Source organism: Puma concolor, chromosome C2, assembly GCF_028749965.1.
Source record: "Puma concolor isolate L17-30 chromosome C2, mPumCon1.1.hap2, whole genome shotgun sequence".
NCBI lineage: Eukaryota > Metazoa > Chordata > Mammalia > Carnivora > Felidae > Puma > Puma concolor.
Genome location: NC_141675.1, coordinates 147,067,140 through 147,088,469, shown reverse-complemented (window position 1 = coordinate 147,088,469; position 21,330 = coordinate 147,067,140). Strand labels below are relative to the sequence as shown.

Sequence of the window (21,330 nt, the reverse complement as noted above, 5' to 3'; positions counted from 1 at the left end):
CGCAATTAAAAACAAGTAAGCGAAGGAACAGGGAAGAGTGAAGAGGGGTCATTTTTGCCTTGTTTCACACCAGGGAATTTCACACACGAGGGCCTGTCCAGGATCGTGGCCCCTGTGAGTGATGTGCACTCACTCCTTTCTTCCTGGGCCCCACCTCCAACCCACTGGCCATAAGAAGTCTTCCTGGAAATCAGAAATGGCTCCTTTTCTAGAAGAGCACTGCTTAAAGATGAAAAATTGGTCATTCACTGGGTTCTTGTGTTGTGAGGTCTGTTTTATTTTTGTTGTTGAAGGGAAGCGCAGAAACACGTGTTCGTTTTAGAGCCATCGGTGATAGCCACTGACCCCTTGCACTGCCCACTTCCCAACTTAAAGCTCTTTAGTTTGCAGTGAGAGTAGCAAGAAGGCAAACGTTAAGCCAGGCACTCGTCGCCCCCCCCCACCCCCCGCTGCCACCAGCTCTCCACCTCCAAGAAGGAAGATTTACTCATTCCTGTAATTTACTTTTCATGTTTGCATTTCACCGTGTCCTCCCACGTTAGAATGTGAGCTGTCATGGGTGCAGAGACTTGTTTGTTTTACTGGCCAGTGTATTCCAAATGCCTGGATCAATCAATACGCATTTGAGAATGAATGACTTCTATCTCTACTCCCGATAGCTGATGGGGTATGAGAACTCAAGGCCTCATGTGGGGACTGGGGACTTGTCCTCACCCCCGCCCCCTTTGTCCAGCAAGCCAAAGCCCTCGGGTCCAAAGATCTCAGATAGGACTGAGGAGAAGGAGAGCTGGCCAGGAGACCCCACTTAGGCATTAAGTCCAAAACTTCACCTAGCAGCCCTGGGAGAGGGAGCCAGAAACAGGGTTGGGAGGGAAGGGAAGGACTTTTACCTGTATAGCCTTTTGGGCCATTTGACTTTGCCATGTTCATGTACTGTGCTAATTTTTCCAAAAAGATTATAGTTTTTTTTTAAATGCTTAACTATTAAAAATACTACAAAGCAAATTTTTAGGATATAAGATTCACCTTTGGTTGGAGCACCAGGGTGGCTCAGTCAGTTAATCAGACTCTTGATTTCCACTCAGGTCAGGATCTCATGGTTCATGAGTTTGAGCCCCACTATGCTGACAGTGTGGAGCCTGCTTGGGATCCTCTCTCTCCCTCTCTGCCCCTCCCCTGCTCACCCTCTGTCTCTCATTCTCACTCTCAAAATAAATAAATAGGCATTAAAAAAAAATTCACCTTTGGTTGGGACTTAAAAACAAGCCAGCCAGCCCAAAATTGAGTTGCTTATGTTAAGCCCCACATCACCAAACCGAGAATTAATTGAACTACAGTTTTGGCTCTCCCAGAAATGGAATCTTAAACCAGTCAGTCAGGAATCAGCAATAGTTAGGTGTCCTGCCTGAGAGACTCCCTCCCGTCCCCAAAGAAAAGTAACCTTTCAGTAACCAACCCACTTTTTTGCCCAGTATAATTCCCTTGTTCCTGTTCCCTTCTGCCTATAAAAGTCTTTCATTTTCAGCTAGGAGCTCCTTGGGGCTCCTATCTGTTAGATTGGGTGCTGTCTGATTGTGGTCGATTTTTGTTCCAAGTCTTAAAATGTTTAATATGCTTCAGTTTACTTTCAACAAGACTGAGGTAAGTTTTTCAGTTTTCAGAGAGTCTTTTCCTTTAGAATTAGAAATAACTGAAAGCCAGCTCACAGGAGTGTCCTTCTTCAACCTTGACCTTGCCTGTCTTACTCATCATGAAACCACTAGTGCCAGCATAGCACTGGCACAGAGCGAACTCTTAATAAATATTTGATGGATCAATCAATCGGTATCAAAAGAAGATGCAGGCTGCTTATGTTCCTCAAGTCCGCATTTCGCTAAGGAAAGGATATTTGTGTCCAGTGTGATACTGTGCTGAAATATATATGTGATCTTTTTTCCATGTCTGGCACAGAGCTCCTTTAAAAAGCCCTTGCAATTCCATAAGTGATAAGAGCATTAGTGAGGTGACTTTTGAAAGCACCTAAGGATGGAAACCGGTTGCCTTGAGAACCAACCATGTGCCTCAAGGGTCAGAACTTAAATTCGCCTCCCCTGCCCTACACTGGGGGGGGAAGGGCTGGAGGTTGGATCTCACCAGTGGCCAGTGGTTTAATCAGTCAGGCCTATCCAGCGAGATCTCCACAAGATCCCAAAAGGACTGGTGTACAGAGCTTGTGGGTGGGTGGAGATTCAGGGAGAGTGGCACCCCGGGAGAGGGCATGGGAGCTCTCCACCCTTTCCCCACGCTTTGCCCTATGCATCTCTTCTAGCTGGCTGTTCCTGAGGCATATCCTTTTTTGATAATAAACCAGTAATCTAGCAAGCGGCATGTTCCTCTTCAGTTCTGTGAGCCGCTCTAACAAATTAATCAAGCCCAAGGAGGGGGCCATTAGAACCTTGGATCTACAGCTGGCTGGTCAGAAGCACAGGTGATAAATTGGGCTTATGATCAGCTTCTGAGGTTGAGGGGTGGTGAGACCATTCTTGCAGGACTGAGACCTCAACCTGTGGAATCTGATGCTTTCTCTGGATAGATGGTAGCAGAATTGAGTTGAACTGTAGGACACCTAGCTGGTGTCCAGATACTTGTTGAACAGTGTGGGGAGCCCCTCCCCCAACACACGCACATTAGGATTGGTACTAGAATCATTTTACACAGCAATCAGCAGAATATATAATATTTATTGTTCATTAGTTGAGATGACGGATGAGAACCTTAGATTTTAAGTTGGGCCAAGATGCCCAGACTCTTAAAACTGGAGAAAGATGGAAGGTATCTGAGCAGTCAGGGAAGCCCTAAATGCTGGTTGATTTCCCTTAGAGCGTCTAGAATGGCCCACATGAAGGGAAGTCATATTTCGATCATGTCACGTTCATATTGAAGGAGCTGACGATGAAATGATCATTGGGACAGATTCCGTCTCTGGAGTCAATCCACCAACTGCAGATTTGGAGAACTGTAGCAGACCCCTGTCCAGGAATAACAACTGATGCTCCAAACCAAGAATATAAGTGATATGTGACAAGACCCTGACATTCTTTTTTTTTTTTTGATGTTTATTTTTGAAAGAGAGAAAGTGTGTGTGTGCATGAGCAGGGGAGGGGCAGATTGAGGGAGACAGAGAATCCAAAGCAGGCTCTGCACTGACAGCAGAAAGCCCGCTGTGGGGCTTGAACTCACAAACCATGATCACGACCTGAGCTGAAATCAAGAGTTGGCTGCTCAAATGACTGAGCCACCCAGGTGCTCCAAGAACCTGACATTCTTTTTTTTTTTTTTTAATTTTTTTTTTCAACGTTTATTTATTTTTGGGACAGAGAGAGACAGAGCATGAACGGGGGAGGGGCAGAGAGAGAGGGAGACACAGAATCGGAAACAGGCTCCAGGCTCTGAGCCATCAGCCCAGAGCCTGATGCGGGGCTCGAACTCACGGACCGCGAGATCGTGACCTGGCTGAAGTCGGATGCTTAACCGACTGCGCCACCCAGGCGCCCCGAACCTGACATTCTTAAGAGAGGTGTAGGGACCTCCCCTCATAACTTGCTAAGAGGTGGCCGGACCAGTTTTTGACCTGGAACCATCGCCTCCTATGGGCTCTATTGGAAGAAGGGAGTGATCTGTCAGCCAGATCAGAGTGAACATTTCTTTGAAGAGCATGTTGGCTTGTGGGCGGGAGGGTGATTTTCCACTGCCACCCCCCAAACTCCAGGCAAGTAATGCCTAGAGTGCAGGGGTTGCCTGCCTGCAGAGGAGAAAAACCCAATACCAGGCCAAGCTGGAGAAGGTTCAGGGAGTGGCTGGGGGTGGGGTGGGGCAGGAGTTGTGGGATGAAGAGGAGTTGGGGAGTGGAGGAGGACTTTGCTTTTTCACTTTTACTTGCTGTTCTGCTTAATTTTGTTTTTAAAGATTTCATTAAGTAATCTCTACACCCAGCATGGGGCTGGGACTTACAACCCATGAGATCAGGAATTGCATGTTCCACCAACTGAGCCAGCCAGGCACCCCCTGGTTAATTTTTAATTGTTCAAAAGCTGGGTATATTTATTGGTTGTTTGGCAGCACATATACTAAAATCGGGACTATACGAAGAAGATTAATATAACCCCTACACAAGGATGACATAAAAATTTGTGAAGCAGATTTGATCATTATGAGTAATGTATAGAATCATTGAGTCATTATATTGTATACATGAAATTAATACAACACTTCATATTAACTATACTTGAATAAAAAATAAAAAGACTGAGTATAGAGACAGCCCATGTTCCTGGATAGGAAAATATTATAAAGATATCAATTCTCAAATTATTTTATATTTTTAATGCAATTCTAATGAGAATTCCAATGGGTTTCTTTTTTGGCAGAGTGCTTACAAAGGATTTGAAAACTTGTTGGGAAGAATAAATTGGTGAGAATGATTTAGCAAATTAAAAAAAAAAAAGCTGTTTATACTTATATTTAATTTGTTTAAAAGCCACTTTGGCCCCTGTCTTAGGAGAGTGACTCTCAGGGATGTTAAATGCTTCCCCAGTTCTTTTTTTTTTTTTTTTTTTTTTTTTTTTTTGGCTTTTTAAGTTTCCGTTTTAATTCCAGTTAGTTAAGGGGCACCTGACTGGGTCCAACAGTAAAGCATATGACTCTTGATCTCAGGGTCATGATTTCAAGTCCCACATTGGGCATAGAGCTTACTTAAAAGATATAACAATAATAATACTTTCAGTTAAAATACAATATTGTATTTCAGGTATGCAGTATAACGAATGCTTCCCCAGTTCTCACGCGCCTAAAATCACCTAGAGATCTGGTTAATAATGCAAGCTCTGAATCAGCAGGTCTAGGGTGGAGCCTGAAATTGTGCATTTCCACCAAGCTCCCAAGTATCTTTCTACTGCTGGCACACGGACCACACTTTGGGCAAGGGTTAAGCAACTTGCCCAAGGCTACCCAAGCAGGACTGGAATTCTGATCTACTGTGTCCCAAAACAAGATGGGCTTACTTTTGCCTTTTTCTTTCAGTTTATGTTGACAATCCCTAGAAATCCGAACCTTACACATGGTCACAAGCCACCTGCATTGCCTGTTTTGCTGGCTGTTTCCATGTTGGTGTGGGGAAATGATGTTTTTTAAAACAATTACAAATGGTTCTGTTAAATCGCAGCCTTCAGTAGAATTATGTTTCCCCATAAGCAGTTATATAACCAGTTATGTAACAGCAGCGTGAGATAGTGCCCTTTGGCCTTTGCCAGGAGTTTGCTGGAAGAGAGCCCACCAGATTGTAAAGACATTCCTTACTCCTTTCTTAGACCCTGACCCTAACCCTGTCCCTGGGGCTGCCAAAGGGAACCCTACTTATCCCTCTGAGCAGTCCTCCTGGGCCACCCCAAGGGCTGGGCACTGCCCTTTGTGGTCCCTTGTGCCGGGCCATCGCATCTAGCCCTCCTGACCTCCCTGAGTGGGAGAGTTCATTATACCCCTTTTACAAAGGAGGAAACTGAGGCTCCAACTCATTAAGTTTCTGCCTAAAGTCACACACTCAGAATTCAAAGATTTATCCGTCTGATGCCAGCGTCCCTGCTCATTACCACTTCACTATGCTGAAAATAATGCAGGTCCCCACTGGGGCAAATCTGGTAGGAAGACCCTGGAGACTTTTTGGTGGGTTTCAGTAGAGCAACCCACAGCCCTGTTCTTTAACCTGCCTCTCCCCCTCTTGGAGAGAACTGTAGCTTTCTTAATTTCCTTATTAACTTCTCTTTCACTCATTCCACAAGGTGTAGAAGCCATGTTTCAGTCAGTTCAGTTCACCCTAGTTGATTCCACACCTTCTGGGGCAAGTCAGGGCTGGTTCATCAAGTCAAGGTTTTTTTCCTTTTCTTTCCCCACAGAAGCTCTTAACATTGCTGGCCCATTCTTGTCTTTCAAGTCTTTATTTCAATGTCACCTTTTTTTTTTAATTTTTATTTATTTTAAGTAATCTCTATAACCAATGTGGGCCTCGAACTTATGACCCTGAGATCGAGAGTTGTGTGTTCTTTTGACTGAGCCAGCCAGGTGCCCCTCAGTGTCACCTTCTTAGACCATTCCTGATCATGGGAAAACCACCCACCCATTCTCTACCAAACACTATTTTACTCACCTGTAAGTAATGGTCACCCACTGGTATTTTTCTGGTTTGTTTTTATCATTTGTGTCTCCCCATCATCACTCCCATCGATGCTTGGCATTAATAGATGCTCAGTTAATACTTGTTAATCAATAAGTAAAGTATCCCTGGGAGGAAGGTTCTGGTTCCTTTGCGGGAATGAGACAGGGAAGAGGAAGGGGGCAGGGAGGAGCAAGTCTTGAGTAAGAAGTCTTATTTCAATCTTATGCCCAAATAAGCACCCACCAACGCTTTGGTAACCCAGGTGTTGGGTTTGGGTCTTTCCAGGCTTCTGTGTTATGAAGAAATAAAACAGCTGCCTGTGGCTGTGGGGTCCTTTCCAGGGAAGGCTGGAAGACAATGGAAATCCTGAAAAGAGCAGCTGGGATGGGCTCAGGGAGCCGGAGCAAAGGTCTCCCGTCCTCCTTCAGATCACACAGTAGAGGAAGCTCTGAGGGAAAGTGAACGAGACTTCTCTGCTCACTCCCAACTCCCTGTCGCCCCATCCTCTCCTTCTCCTCTCTGTTGTGGCCCCTGGCCTCATCTCTGTTGAACTTCATCCTATTTGGGGGTGGAATATTTTTCCAAATGTCCACAACATTCCCACGGCTAAGATTTAAAAAGCGAATAAAGAGGCGTACTCAATACCTTTTGCACAAATTGCAAGCCAGTTTTCACCGTAACAGTACCTCAGCAGGAAATGTGATTTGATAGAAGGCTGAGGTTTGTTAATCTTTTGGATTCCTTGTTTTTGTTTCTTTGTTTTTTGTTTGTTTTTTTTTTAATTTGCTTCCTAAACTGAAAATGGGCACCACCTAGGGGTCCCGGATGCACTCAGAGAATGATACTGAGGCCAGCCGGGCCTGACCCAATAGACAGGGTGCTCAAACTAGCACTTTTCTTCCACCCTTGGTGAGCAGAGAAAAGTATCAGATGCAAATTCTCAGTCACCAGTATCGATTGTACTTTTTCTTGACAAAGGCCATCATTTAGTTCACTCCTGAGTTCCCCTGTGCCATCCTCCCTTCTGTTATGCTTGGATTCCATTCCCCAGTCCTGGTGCTCAGCCAGGGGGATTACTCCATCACAGATGCATGGGTGCAGAGGCCGAGCCCTCTGCGACGGTGAGCAGGTACCCCCACTTATAATGGATTACAAGGAAAGGGCACTGTGCAGTAAAGAATTAACCTTGCCCAACGAGAGATCTCGTCTTTGCCCTCAGCCAGGAGGTGGTCTCTAAACCCTGAGAATGTCCTCCCTGATAAGAGTGATTTTGTTTAGTTGGATCCTTGGGCCGTGCCAGATGGTCTAACAATGTGATTTGTGTGGGGGTGTTGGTCATGCAGTATCAGCTCAATCCTTGGATACACTGGAGACTGAGGTCAGCCATGTGGGCAACTGACCATGTCCTCACGATCAGAGCCCAATTAAAATTAACTCTACACCATGGCTTGAGTAAACTTTCCTGGTTGGCAGTAGTCCATGCATATTGCCACACATCGTTTCCAAGAGTTGACACTGTCCATGACTTCACTGGGAGAGGACAGCTGGAGGCTTTGTGTGTGGAACTCTCCTGGACCCTCTGTGTCTCTTCCCTTGGCTGATTTTAATCTGTATCCTTTTGCTTAATAAATCATAGCAGCGAGTATACTAGGTTTCAGCAAGTTCTGAGAGTCCTTCTAGTGAATTCTTGAACTTAGGGTGGTTGTGGGAATCCTTGGACTTGCCAGTGGTGTCAGAAGTGAGGGTAGTCTTGGGGACTGTACCCTAACTTTACAGGCACTCAGTAGGGACCCAAACGTGTGATCCCTAGTCCTAAATTCTCCACTTACAGGCTGGACAAGCCACTTCATCTCCTTGAACCTCCTTTTTGTCACCACTCAATGCGGAGGGTGTTGTCTGTGTGCCCCCCAGAGGAGGCTGCTGTGGATATTGAGATGGAAGATGTAAGAGATGGAGGGGAAGCTGTCCAGTTCCGTGCCAATGTACCACTGGCACAAATGTATTGAGTGCCCTCTCTTGTCTAGGCAGATTTGATAATGATGATGATGACAGTGAGGATCCCACTCCTACAATCTGACTGAGCTTATCTGTCTAGACAGGGAAGAAAGGGGGGTTGGGGTTGAAGAGCAAGTACCTACCTGGAGCCTAAGTGGAAGCCATTTCTCTGAAATAAGGTCTTAGGAGCCACTTACCTGGTAGAAGAATGAAAGCCCTGTGCATGTCACAAGACACGAATTTAAGCTACAGTGCACCTGTCATCAGGACAAAACCTCAAAATCTTGACAAACCACTCTGTGGCGAGGCTGTGAGGAAGTAGGCTTTCACACATGGTGGTGGGAATACAAAATGGTACATCCCCTGATGAAGGGAATTGAGCGGTATCTAACAAAAGTACACAGTATTTACCTTTGACCTAGAAATAGCACTTCGGGTATTATCCTGAATTACACTTCTCTCTCTGTCCCTCTCCCCCTCTCTGTCCCTCCCTCCTTCTCTCTCTCTCTCTCTCTCTCTCTCTCTCTCTCTCTCTCTCTCGATATCACTATAGATAAGCTCTATCTATACAGCACTGACAGGTAAATAGGATCTTGCCAAGTTCAGGGAGACTTCATTTTTTTTTTTTTACAAGAAATAGGTTGGTAGGTGGGTAGATAGATCGATATTCTTTATACCTTTTATCTAGATTCAACCGATTGTTAACATTTTTATTTATTTTAAGGTTTTTTTTAATGTTTATTTATTTTTGAGAGAGCGATTGATAGAGTATGAGCAGGGGAGGGGCAGAGAGAGAGAGAGAGAGAGAGAGAGAGAGAGAGAGAGAGAGAGAGAATCTGAAGCAGGCTTCAGGCTCTGAGCTGTCAGCGCAGAGCCTGACACGGGGCTCGAACTCACGGACCGTGAGATCATGACCTGAGCTGAAGTCAGACGCTCAACCGACTGAGCCACCCAGGTGCCCCAACATTTTTATTTTTATGTCACAATTGTTCATGAACACTCTCTCCCTATATGTATGTATATGTGTCTGGATATACATGTATATATATGTATATTTATGTGTCTGTCTAATAAAAGAGACATTTTTGCCGAATCACTAAGACTACTAATATATACCCTTTACACCTAAATAATTCAGAATATACTAACAACAAAAACATTCTCTTATATAATCTCAGAAAAATCATCTAATTCAAGAAATTAGTATTAATACAATACTGTTTTTTTTGTTTGGTTTTGTTTGCTTTATTTTAGAGAGAAAGAGAGAGAGAACTCAAGGTGGGGAGGGGGCAGAGGGAGAGAGAGAGAGAGAGAATCACAAGACAGCATGGAGCCTGTTGTGAGCTCAATCCCATGACCCTGGGATCATAACCTGAGTTGAAATCAAGAGTTGGATGCTTAACTGACTGAGCCACCCAAACATTTTCCATCTGAACATGGAAAATATATTAAACAATAATATTGTAGGGACATCTAGGTGGCTCAGTCGGTTAAGCATCTGACTCGTTGCGGCTCAGGTCATGATTTCACAGTTTGTGGGTTCGAGCCCTGAATCGGCCTCCATGCTGACAGCATGGAGCCTGCTTCAGATTCTATCTCTCTCACTGTCTCTCTGCCCCTCCCATGTTCACACACTCTCTCTCTCAAAAGAAATAAATAAACTTTAAAAAAATTTTTAGATAAATAAATATATATATATATTTTTTTTTTCCATGTTCATATTTTGCCAGTTGTCCCAATAATATCTTTTATAAACCTTTGTTTTCAAGCTTGGCTCCAGTCCTGGATTAATCAAGACATTTAATTGTCAAATCTCTTGAATCTCCCATAATCTGGAAGCATTCCTCTGCCTTACTTTGTCATGACATGTACATTTTTTAGAGGACAAGTGCCTAGTTTTATAGAGGGCCCCTTAATTGGGGCTTATCTGATTGCTTCCTTGAGATTATTCTGGTTACACATTTTGGGTCTGGAGTATTGTGATCTCAGTGTGTCCTATTATTATTATTTGAATGTTGGACACTTGCTCTGTGGTCAACATTATGATATCTGGGATAGTTCTCCACTATAAAGGTGTTTTTTCCTCTCTATAGTTAATACCTCACTTGTGGGGAGCCACTTAGAGCCTTAGTTAATATCGTGCTCCAGTCCATCTCACCCAAAAGAATCAGTGAACTCAGACCTTGTAAAGAAAATGGATTCTCCCTGAACTTGACAAGATCCTAAAAATTTACCCATCAGTGCTGTATCTATTTTCAGGGGAAACAGGGCACCCTCAAGCTCAGGAACCTTTAACTGGTGTCCCAGGAGTCTTTAACTGGTGTCCCAAGGGGTCCTTGGATAGAACTCAGGAGGCCTTACACTTGGCTGGGAAAGCAGTTAGGTTGATATTTCCACCAACCTCGAAGAAAAATTCATTAGTCTTGTAAATTATGAAGAGACAGCAAACCATAGCAGTACCAGTGTCTATGTCACCCATGGAATTTCCAGATGTTTTTGTATCACATTACAACTGATACGGACTATTATTTACACTCATCATTCCTTTGAAATCCTAAGTTATTAGACTCATCACTAGATCTTGTCATTCTGTGTATTAATAAAGAAGCACATATATTACATATCAAATTTTAAATACATTTTGATGCTAGAATTTCAACAGTGTTTCCTTTGTCAGCCTGTGCACTTGACTTTCTGCACTTGTCTTAATGCATTAATGCATTCAGGCTGTCATAACAAAGTACTAGAGGCTGGGTATTTATAAACAACAGACATTAATTTCTCACAGTCCTGGAGGCTGCCAGACAGATCAGGGGGCCGGCCTGGTAGTGTTCTAGTGAGTTGCAGACTGCTGCTTCCGGCTGCGTCTCCATATGTGGAAGGGGCAGGGAGCTCTGTGGGGTCTGTTTTAGAAGAGCACTAATCCCACTCGTGGGGTTCCACTTTCCTGACTGAGCACCGCCCCAGAGACCTCACGTCTTAATTATCACCACACTGGGCGTTAGGAATTCAACATGTGAATTTGTGAGGGACCAAACACTCAGACCACAGCAGCACCTAGGGACATTATCCTGAGCAGGAGCCCATGGCACAAAAAAGGTTAATGACCCCTGCCTCTGTCCTCTCTCCTCTCTAGCTGGTCCTCCTTACCTCTCCAGAATCACCTTTTGAAAACACAGCTTTCCTGGTTTTCCTCTGTGGCCCTCGAGCATTTGCTGCTTTGGGCACCAGAATCAAAGAAACTGCTTGGAGGTTTGCCACGATCTGGTCTCGGGTTTTTTCATCTGCTGCTCCCACTAATCTGGCCTCACCCAGACACCCCTTTGTTCTGTTGCTCATGACATGGCCTGCTGTGTGTCTTCTCTTCTGCTTCAAAAAGAAAACCTGCTGCCCTTCCAGACTTGGTCTTTCTTGAGATGATCCCTGTACCCCAGCCCAAATCAGTCCTTCCCTTTCTGTTCGTTCAGTGCTTCATTTATTTGCCTTCATAACCCTGATCAGCACCCACAGGTTTTTGGACTTTACCTGTCTCTCTACTGTCTTTCCTACAGGATGGGAAGCCCCTTAGGGACATCCTTCATCCTGGCAGCTGCTAACCCTATGCTGGAGCACTACACATGGTTGGAAGTTAGGTTTGTGCGGTTGAACAGATACAGATCCCCACTTTGCAGTAAGAATAGGCAGGCCCAGGTGAGAAGCCCCAGGCTTCTGGAGAGCCCAAGATTCCTGGGCCCTGAGCTGGAGTTCCCAATCTACTAGAGAGCGCTGGGTGTCTGGCCAGTTTCACCACGTTATGACCTAGAATTTCTCTTAACAACCGGAACTTGTGTTGTCTTACTGTGTCGAGGAAATAATCTTTCTGAGACAGGTTTAATGGAAAGATAAATATGTCAGCAAGAATTAGACCCACCATTTTCTGTTTGGATGTAACATTTATATGTGAAATGATTCCTAAAGCTCCTGAATTTCTTCTTCCCAAGAGCCCCACTGGCTCTTTCGAATTTTCACATATGAAAAATTCTAAATATTCAGAAAAGTACAGAGAATGATTTAGTGACCCCATCACCTACATTGAACAATTACCATTTTGCCACTTTTTGCTTCATGCTTTGTCTTATATAATTTATTGAAGCATTTTATTCATTTTTAAAAAACGTTTGGTTATTTATTTTGAGAGAGAGACAAAGGGTGAGCAGGGGAGAGGCAGAGAGAGAGAGAGAGAGAGAGAGAGAGAGAGAGAGAATCCCAAGCAGGCTTTGTGCTGTGAGCACAGAGCTGGACGCAGGGCTCAATCCCACAAACCATGAGATCCTGACCTGAGCTGAAATCAAGAGCCGGATGCTTAACCAACTGAGCCACCCAGGCGCCCCTCCTGAAGCATGTTAAAGTCAGTTACAAACATCACAGCAGCTCAACCTTAAGGGACAGTGTCTTCCAGAATAATTCCTTCGTCGCCATAAGAAAATTAATTCCTTAGCATCTTCTTCCACTTAGCCCACATTCAAATTTCTCCAGTTGTCCTTAAAAAAACTTTAGTACAGGGGCGCCTGGGTGGCGCAGTCGGTTAAGCGTCCAACTTCAGCCAGGTCACGATCTCACGGTCCGTGAGTTCGAGCCCCGCGTCGGGCTCTGGGCTGATGGCTCCGAGCCTGGAGCCTGTTTCCGATTCTGTGTCTCCCTCTCTCTCTGCCCCTCCCCCGTTCATGCTCTGTCTCTCTCTGTCCCAAAAATAAATAAACGCTCAAAAAAAGAAAATTAAAAAAAAAACAAAAAACTTTAGTACAGTTGGTTTGTTAGAATTAGCATAGAACAACTCCCAGTTTTTTCTTTGTTTCATATCCTTGTCTTATTGAGAAAACCAAATCAGTTACTCTGCCATTCTGAATCTGGCTGGTTTCTTCCTCATGTGGTCATTTAACTTGTCCTCTATACTTCCTGTCACGTGGCATTTAAATCTAGAATCCTGCTTAGACCTAACAAAAATATTAAATATTTTTAGTAAGAATATTTAAAAGTGATGTTGTGGGCTTCACCAGGTTGCTTAGAATATCTGGCTGCCCTATTACTAATGATGCTAGGATCTGGTGAGTTCTGGCAGCATGATCGCTTGTGTAGAATTGTGTTTCTCGGAGCGCCTGGGTGCCTCTTAGTTCGTGAGTTCAAGCCCTGCATCGGGCTCTGCTCTCAGCACAGAGCCTGCTTCAGATCCTCTGTCCTACCCCCTCTTGCTCTGCCCTTCACCCACTCTCTCTCACTCGCACTCAAAAATAAATAACATTAAAAAAAAATTGCATTTCCCCCTGTCAACCAGCAAGTAATCTCTGGCATGACACTTGGTACCCTGTTTGCCGTCAGTCTTTCACCTAAAGGGTGTGTCATCTGCTGATGGATATTGCTTGAGTCAGTTTTTTCATTAGAGTTTGCACAATGGGGATTTTATATCATGACTTTTGTACATTTATTAACCGGTTTCCAGGGCGCCTGGGTGGCTCAGTCAGTTGAGCATCCAACTTTGGCTCAGGTCATGATCTCGCGGTCTGTGAGTTTGAGCCCCGCATCGGACTCTGTGCTGACAGCTCAGAGCCTGGAGCCTGCTTCCCATTCTGTCTCCCTCTCTCTCTGCCCCTCCCCCACTCGTGCTCGGTCTCTCTCTCTCTCTCTCTCTCTCTCTCTCTGTCAAAAATAAACATTAAAAAAATTTTTTTTAATTAACCGGTTTCCTTCTGTAAAAAGCAGAGACTTTTCTCATCCCTCAGGCCCATTTGGTCATCCTGAAATACAGTTTCTGTAGGAAAGGTAAAATAAATGTTCACATATTTCTCTTTAATGATCCATTTTCCAAATAAGGAGTTATAGCACTGGCTACCATTAGTGGTGGCAAATGCATTGTTTTAGGGGAAGGAACTTTCTCTTTTTGTTGAATATCACAGTGAGTTTATGATTTGGGGGTTTTTTGATGGGGGGAGATTTTTTAGGTCTCATTCTAGAGTCTCAATAAAAATAAGTTTGTTTCTTTTGTTTTGTTTTTTACCTTGTTACCTGATACTGATCGTTTTTTTCTGTTTTATCCATATGGTGATATGAGACAATTTCATTGCTTGCAGCTGGTCAGCAGTACATTTTATGCTTTCCATTTACTACACTTTAATTATAAATCCCCTTGGGCTGAGCACCTATGTTGCTACCAATACTTCTTATGATAGTTAACTTTATGTGTCAGCTTGAGTAGGCCATGCCGGTGCGGGGTACAGACATGTTGTCAAACTTCATTCTGACCATCTGTAAGGCTGTTCTTTTCTTGTGAGAATAACATTTGAATGTGTAAACTGAGTAAAGCAGATTGTCCTCCCGGTATAGGTGGGACTCATGCAATCAACTGAAGACGTGAATAGAATAAAAAGATTGAATAAGAGGGAACGTCTCCTGCCTGACCCTTTGAATCAGAACATCCGTCTCTTCCTATCCTCTGACTGGAACTTCGATGAGTTCTCCTGGTTCTCCACCTTGCCAGCTGCAGATCTTGGGACTTCTCAACCTCCATAATCAGGTGAGCTGATTCTGTATTTTATACAGGTATACACATACGCACGCACACAGGCATATGTGCATCTTGTTGGTTCTGTTTCTCCAAAGAACCCTGACTATGCGCTTTGCTACCAGATGTACCTTCTCATGCGTGTTTCTTTGTGTCCCTGAGTAAACATGGACTTGCTGCCCACTGGGCAGGCACACACTTAATGTCTCTGTGTTCTGAGACACTTCCCTCCAGACTGAATGAACTCGGTCATACAACTGCAGCTGTGTGAGAGTGTGTGATTCCTCCCATTTTCATTGACACTTGATTTTTATTTTTTCAAGTTTATAACATGTTCTTTCTGCCCAGCAGCCCCACTGGCTTCCTTCAGCAGTAAGTCCACACATATCACAGGGCCCTCCCATGTCCCATGTCCTGCCTTCCCGCCGGCCAGCTCTTTGCCCCATCTCTTACTCAAGAACCACGCTCTCCGGCTTCTAGCCAAGTGGGCCTCGTGCTGCTCTTCTGCTACACCATCGCCGTCCCACCTCAAACCCTTCCCTTGGCTGCTTGCTCTGCCTGGATGCCCTATCACTTCTCCTCGAAGATGTCTGTGATACTGTGATGTCCAATAAATACATATTTGGTCTTTGTCCCCATCTATAGCCCAGAGCTCCAAAAACCCTTGGAATTTCCGAAGTGACGATAGCGATAAAGTGTTTTGATACTCATAACAAACCCCTCTCAGCCGCACATGGGTTTATATCAACCAGGTAACTTTTGGAAAGCGTCTAAGGATCAGGGCCAGTTACCAGGAAAATAGAGGTTGAATAGAGGTTGAAAATGTCAGCCCTGACCCCTGACCTTTGAGGAAGGGAGAGAGAATACAGGTTGAATCGGTTGCCATTGGCCAGTGATTTCATCAATCCTGCCTATGTAACGAAACCTCCGTAAAAAGCCAAAAGGACAGGGTTCAGAGAACTTCCAGGTTGGTGAATAAGGGGAGGTGCTAGGAGAGCGGAGTTCTCAGGTCATGGAAGCTCCACACCCTTTCCCACGTACCTTGCCAGACACATCTCTTCCATCTGATGGTTCCTGAGTTGTACCCTCTTATAAGAAACCAATAATTGGCGAGTAAAATGTTCCTCTGAGCTAGTTCTGTGAGCCTCTGTAGCAAGTTAATTCAACCCAAGGGGGGATCGTGGGATGCTCCAATTTATGGCAGGCCACCAGAAGCACAGGTAACAACTTGGACTTGTAATCAGCATCTGAAGGGGCGGGGGTGGGGGAGAGTATAGTGGGACTGAGTCCTTAACCTGTGGGACGTGACACAGTCTGCAGGTAGATGGTGTTAGGAGTGAGCTAACTGCCTGTGGTGTTGGAGAAAACACATAGTGGAATTTCATTCCCTTATCTTTGCCTCTGGAAGTGAGCGTAAGTTTACCTGACTTCTGTTCACTCATATTTACCTTCTGCTCTGGGTTTTTTATATAACCCACTGCTTCAATCAGTTGTAGTCATTATTCTTATTTATTTATTTATTTATTTATTTATTTATTTATTTAATTTATTTTTTTGCCCTTACAGTGTATGTATTAGATTAAGAGAACATCTTTCCTGGCTATAATCATTTCTAAGAATTCTCTTCCTTTTAATTGCAGTAAAATATACATAACATAAATTTACCATTTTGAAGTGTACACTTCAGTGGCATTAAATCCATTCACATTGTTATGTAACCGTCACCGCCATCCGTCTCCAGAACTTTCTCATCATTCTAAACCAAAACTGTATACCCATTACACAAGAACTCCCCATTCCCCTCCCCCAGTCTCTGGGGTACCCACCCTTCTACTTTCTGCCTCTGTGAATCTGGCTTCTCTGGGCATCTCCTGTAAGTGGAATCATACGGTATTTGTCTTTTTATGACTGGCTGATTTCACTTAGCGTAAGGTCCATCCATGTTGTAGCAAGTGTCAGAACTTCCTTCCTCTTAAAGACTGAATAATAGGGGCGCCTGGGTGGCTCAGTCGGTTGAGCAGCCGACTTTGGCTCAGGTCATGATCTCGCCGTCCGTGAGTTCGAGCCCTGCGTCGGGCTCTGTGCTGACAGCTCAGAGTCTGGAGCCTGTTTCAGATTCTGTGTCTCCCTCTCTCTGACTCTCCCCCATTCATGCTCTGTCTCTCTCTGTCTCAAAAATAAATAAACATTAAAAAAATTTAAAAAAAAAAAGACTGAATAATATTCCTGTGTATACGTATATACCACACTTTGTTTATCCATTCACCATCAGTGCATTATTGGTTTTGATGCTCCCTTAGACCCATGGCAATTCCTTCAAGTTGGTTCTGAGTTTTCATGACAGGACACCACTGCTCTTTGATCTTGCTTTCTGTGGTAGAAATGTCCCTCCTCTCCTACATTCCCTGTTTGGTCTTTCTCAAAGAATCCTGGGTTCCTCTTCATTGGGAATGGCATTTAGCCATCAAAATGTGGGTCTGTGTACTACATGTGTCTTAATTTTCCTACTAGAATCTATTCCTTGAAGAGAGCGGCCACATCTCACTCACCTTTGTTTTATGACAGTACCTTGCCCGTAACAGGTACGAAATCAATTTTTACTCCTTTAGATTCAAAAAATACCTTCACATTTGATCATAGATTGAATACCTCAGGACTATAAATGTTTACAATTGCCAAATTCAGGGGCTGGCACATGAATTTAACTACCCAAACAATTGCAAATGTGGTCTACTTTTATTTATTTTAATAGCCCCATGTTAGGTGTAGAGACTACTTTAAAAAATAAAGTCTTGGGGCGCGTGGGTGGCTCAGTCGGTTGAGCATCCGACTTTGGCTCAGGTCATGATCTCACAGCTCGTGAGTTCGAGCCCCACGTCGGGCTCTCTGCTGACAGCTCAGAGCCTGGAGCCTGTGATTCTGTGTCTCCCTCTCTCTCTGTTCCTAACCCACTCGCATTCTGTCTCTGCTTCTCTCAAAAATAAATAAACATTAAAAAAAAATTTTTTTTAATAATAAAAAAATAATAAAGTCTTTAGGGGAGCCTGGGTGGTGCAGTCAGTTGGGCATCCGACTCTTGATTTCAGCTCAGGTTGTAATCTCATGGTCATGAATTCGAGCTCAGCACAGAGCCCGCTTGAGATTCTCTCTCGCTCTCTGCCCCTTCCCCACTTGCTCTCTTTTTAAAAATAAAAAAATTTAGGGAACCTGGGTGGCTTAGTCGGTTGAGCGGCCGACTTCGGCTCAGGTCATGATCTCGTGGTCTGTGGGTTTGAGCCCCTCGTCGGTCTCTGTGCTGACAGCTCCGAGCCTGGAGCCTGCTTCGGATTCTGTGTCTCCCTCTCTCTCTGACCCTCCCCCATTCGTGCTCTGTCTCTCTCTGTCTCAAAAATAAATAAATGTTAAAAAAAATAAAAATAAAAATAAAAAATAAAAAAATTAAAATCTTAAAAAACAATTGCCAAATTGAAATCGTGGACTGAAAAAAATATTTTTATAATGATACTCAGTTTTTAATGTCTGCAGATGTATCTAGGCACTAATATGACTAAAGAATAAAAGTGAAAGAATCATATCAATTATAAACCACAGGAATGGATATCATGCATGATTAGTTTTGTCATTTTGCCGCCACATAACTGATGTTTGAAATAAAATCATGTTCCTGTATTGTTCATTGTTGTGAACAAATCACCCCACATATAGTGTCTTTACACAGCAATAATCATTTATTATCTCTGATCATTTCTATGGCTGTAGATTTCAGAAGTGGTATGGTTCAGTAGTTCTAGCTTAAGGCTACTCCTGAGGTTGTAGTTAGACATTGGCTGGGCTGCTATTATCTGAAGGCTCAACTGGGGCTGAAGGATGTGCCCGGGTCATGGCTCCCTCACTTGCCTGCAGGTTGGTGGGAGGCTTCAGTTACTCCCTGCATGAGCCTTTCCATGGGGCTGCTTGAGCATCCTCATAGGATGTCAACCACTCCCCTCAGCGTGAGTGATCCGGGAGAGCCACCATGTCTGTTATGACCCAGCCTTGGAAGCCACACACCACCACTTTTCACAGCATCCTACTGGTCCCACAGGCCAACCCAGGTTCAAGCTAGGAGGGTGGACACCTGTGCAAGGGTGTGGACACCAGGAGGCAGGGGTCAATAGTGAACATCTTAGAGGCTGGCTACCAGTTTCATGTTCATATTATATAAACCTTACCAGACTTAAATTACATTTCTGATGATAACTTCAGAACTGATTAAAAAATAAAATAAAATTTAGCTTAATTCAAAGATGTTTGAGAAGAAACATAACAGGAGATTTTATCAGAAATTTCCATTCTCAGGGTGCCTGGATGGCTCAGTCAGTTAAGCGTCTGACTTCAGCTTAGACTCAGGTCATGATCTCACAGTTTGAGAGCTTGAGCCCTGCATCAGGCTCTCTGTTGTCAGCACAGCAGCCACTTCAGATCCTCTGTCCCCCTCTCTCTCTGCCCCTCCCCGGCTCACGCACATGTATGCACACTCTCTTTAAAAAATAGACATTAAAAATTTGTTTTCCATTCTCTTTTGTTGTGCACAGAACTACATTTGAAATTTTCATTAGACTCAGGATTCAGGAAAGCTAACAGAAGTGAAGCTGCCTCTTCCCAATGAACATATGTATCATATCATATGTGTATTTTATGTCTCATTTGAGATATACATCCCATAAAGACTGACTGGCTGTTAAGAATCACAGCTATCTCAAAAAAAAAAAAAAAGAATCACAGCTAAACTCAGTTTGAAAAGTCTTTCTGCCAGTGTTATGAAAAGAAATGTTAAGGATATTATTTTTTACTATAAGCATAATTATTTTTTCACCTCTATAAACACTTTTATATGCTAAAAGTAGATTATATTTGGGGCACCTGGGTGGCTCAGTCGGCTAAGCATCAGACTTCGACTCAGGTCATGATCTAGCAGTTTGTGTGTTCGAGCCCCAGGTCAGGCTCTGTGCTGACAGCTCAGAGCCTAGAGCCTACTTTGGATTCTGTGTCTCCCTCTCTTTCTGACTCTCCCTGGCTCACACTCTGTCTCTCTCAAAAATAAACAAACATTAAAATAAATAATAAAAGTAGACCACATTTGTAATTGTTTGGGTAGTTAAATGAAATTATAGAGCTTCTATTCCCTAGAAGATCTTGAGTCTTTGGAAGCACTTAGACCAATGGTTGCAGAGTCCAGTCTGCAGTTTGTAGGACAGATTCCATGGATCTACATTTGCTCGCATTTTTTTATGCCAAGATCAGAGTAGTCTCTTACACATTTCTACCCAAACTCAAATAATTGATGACCCCCCCCTTGGGGACAGTTATGAAGAGGCCTCGTACTGCAAGATCAGGCCACTTTAAAGCACCGCCCTAGGGGCGCCTGGGTGGCTCAGTCAGTTAAGCATCCAACTTTGGCTTAGGTCATGATCTCACAGTTCATGAGTTTGAGCCCTGCTTCAGGCTCTGTGCTGACAGCTTGGAACCTGGAGCTTGCTTCAGATTCTGTGTCTCCTGTTCTCTCTGCCCCTCCCCCACTCATGTTCTGTCTCCCCCTCCCCCAAATAAATAAACATTTAAAAAAATTATAAGTAAATAAAGTGCGCCCTAGTCTCGGGCAATTTGTTTAGTCAAATCTGACAGTAGCCTCAGCTATCACTCTTAATGTAGGATCACTTCCAACATACATTTATGTATAACTTACATGAACTTAATTATATATGCATATTGGGGGCAGGGGCAAAGATAGAAAGAATGAAAGAATATAAATTTACATCATGAAGGAGATTTTTGCCTACTATTCCCATCAATAAGTCTATGCCCTGGAGTAGAAGGGAGATTGAATCAAATATTTCTTCACATGCTCTCAGTTTCTGGGTAACTCTCATTGTGTGAGCATTTCACACTGTGTGTGTGATTCTACTATTTTAAGTACATATTTTTTTTAAAAAGTTACTAAGGTATAATTGGCATATAACATTATATTTGTTTCAGGTATACGACATAATGATTCCATACTTGTATATATTGTGAAATGATCACTACATTTCTACTTAACATCTCTCACCAAATGTGGTTATAATTTTTTTTCTTTTCTTTCTTATGATGAAGACTTTAAAGCTCTACTCTCTTAGCAACTTTCAAATACGAAACACAGTATTATTAACTACAGTCACCATGTGGCACCTTACATCCCCAGGACATATTTATTTTATAGCTGGAAGATTGTACCTTTTGTCCTTCTTCACCCATTCCTCCCCTGACCCACCTGTCCCCCCCAGCATCCACAATCTGTTCTCTGTATCTATAAGCTTGGTTTTTTGTTTGTTTTGTTTTTTAGATTCCACATATATATGGATTTTTTTAAGTTTTATTTATTTAAGTAATCTCTACACATAGAGCTCGAACTCATGACCCCGAGATCAAGAGCTGCATGCTTTTCTGACTGAGCCAGCCAAGTGCCCCTACACATAAATGGGTTATATGATGAGATTATATGGTTATTTGTCCTCTGTCTGATTTATTTCTCTTAGCTTAATGCCCTCAAGGTCCATCCATGTTGTCACAGATAGCAGGATTTCATTGTATACCA

General features: G+C 43.5%; 1 protein-coding gene and 1 non-coding gene across 2 annotated transcripts in view; both read left to right on the top strand.

Annotated features, from left to right (window-relative positions):
• LOC147577584 (uncharacterized) overlaps positions 1-21,330 on the top strand; it is a 71,820-nt gene that overhangs the window by 13,391 nt on the left and 37,099 nt on the right. The window contains exon 2 of the mRNA XM_086675844.1: positions 14,540-14,729. The gene's annotated coding sequence lies outside the window, so the exon portion shown is untranslated. The remainder of the gene's footprint in view (positions 1-14,539; positions 14,730-21,330) is intronic.
• On the top strand, positions 4,084-4,189 carry LOC112850556 (U6 spliceosomal RNA). Its single transcript, XR_003222675.2, has one exon. It is a non-coding gene; the product is annotated as a U6 spliceosomal RNA (small nuclear RNA).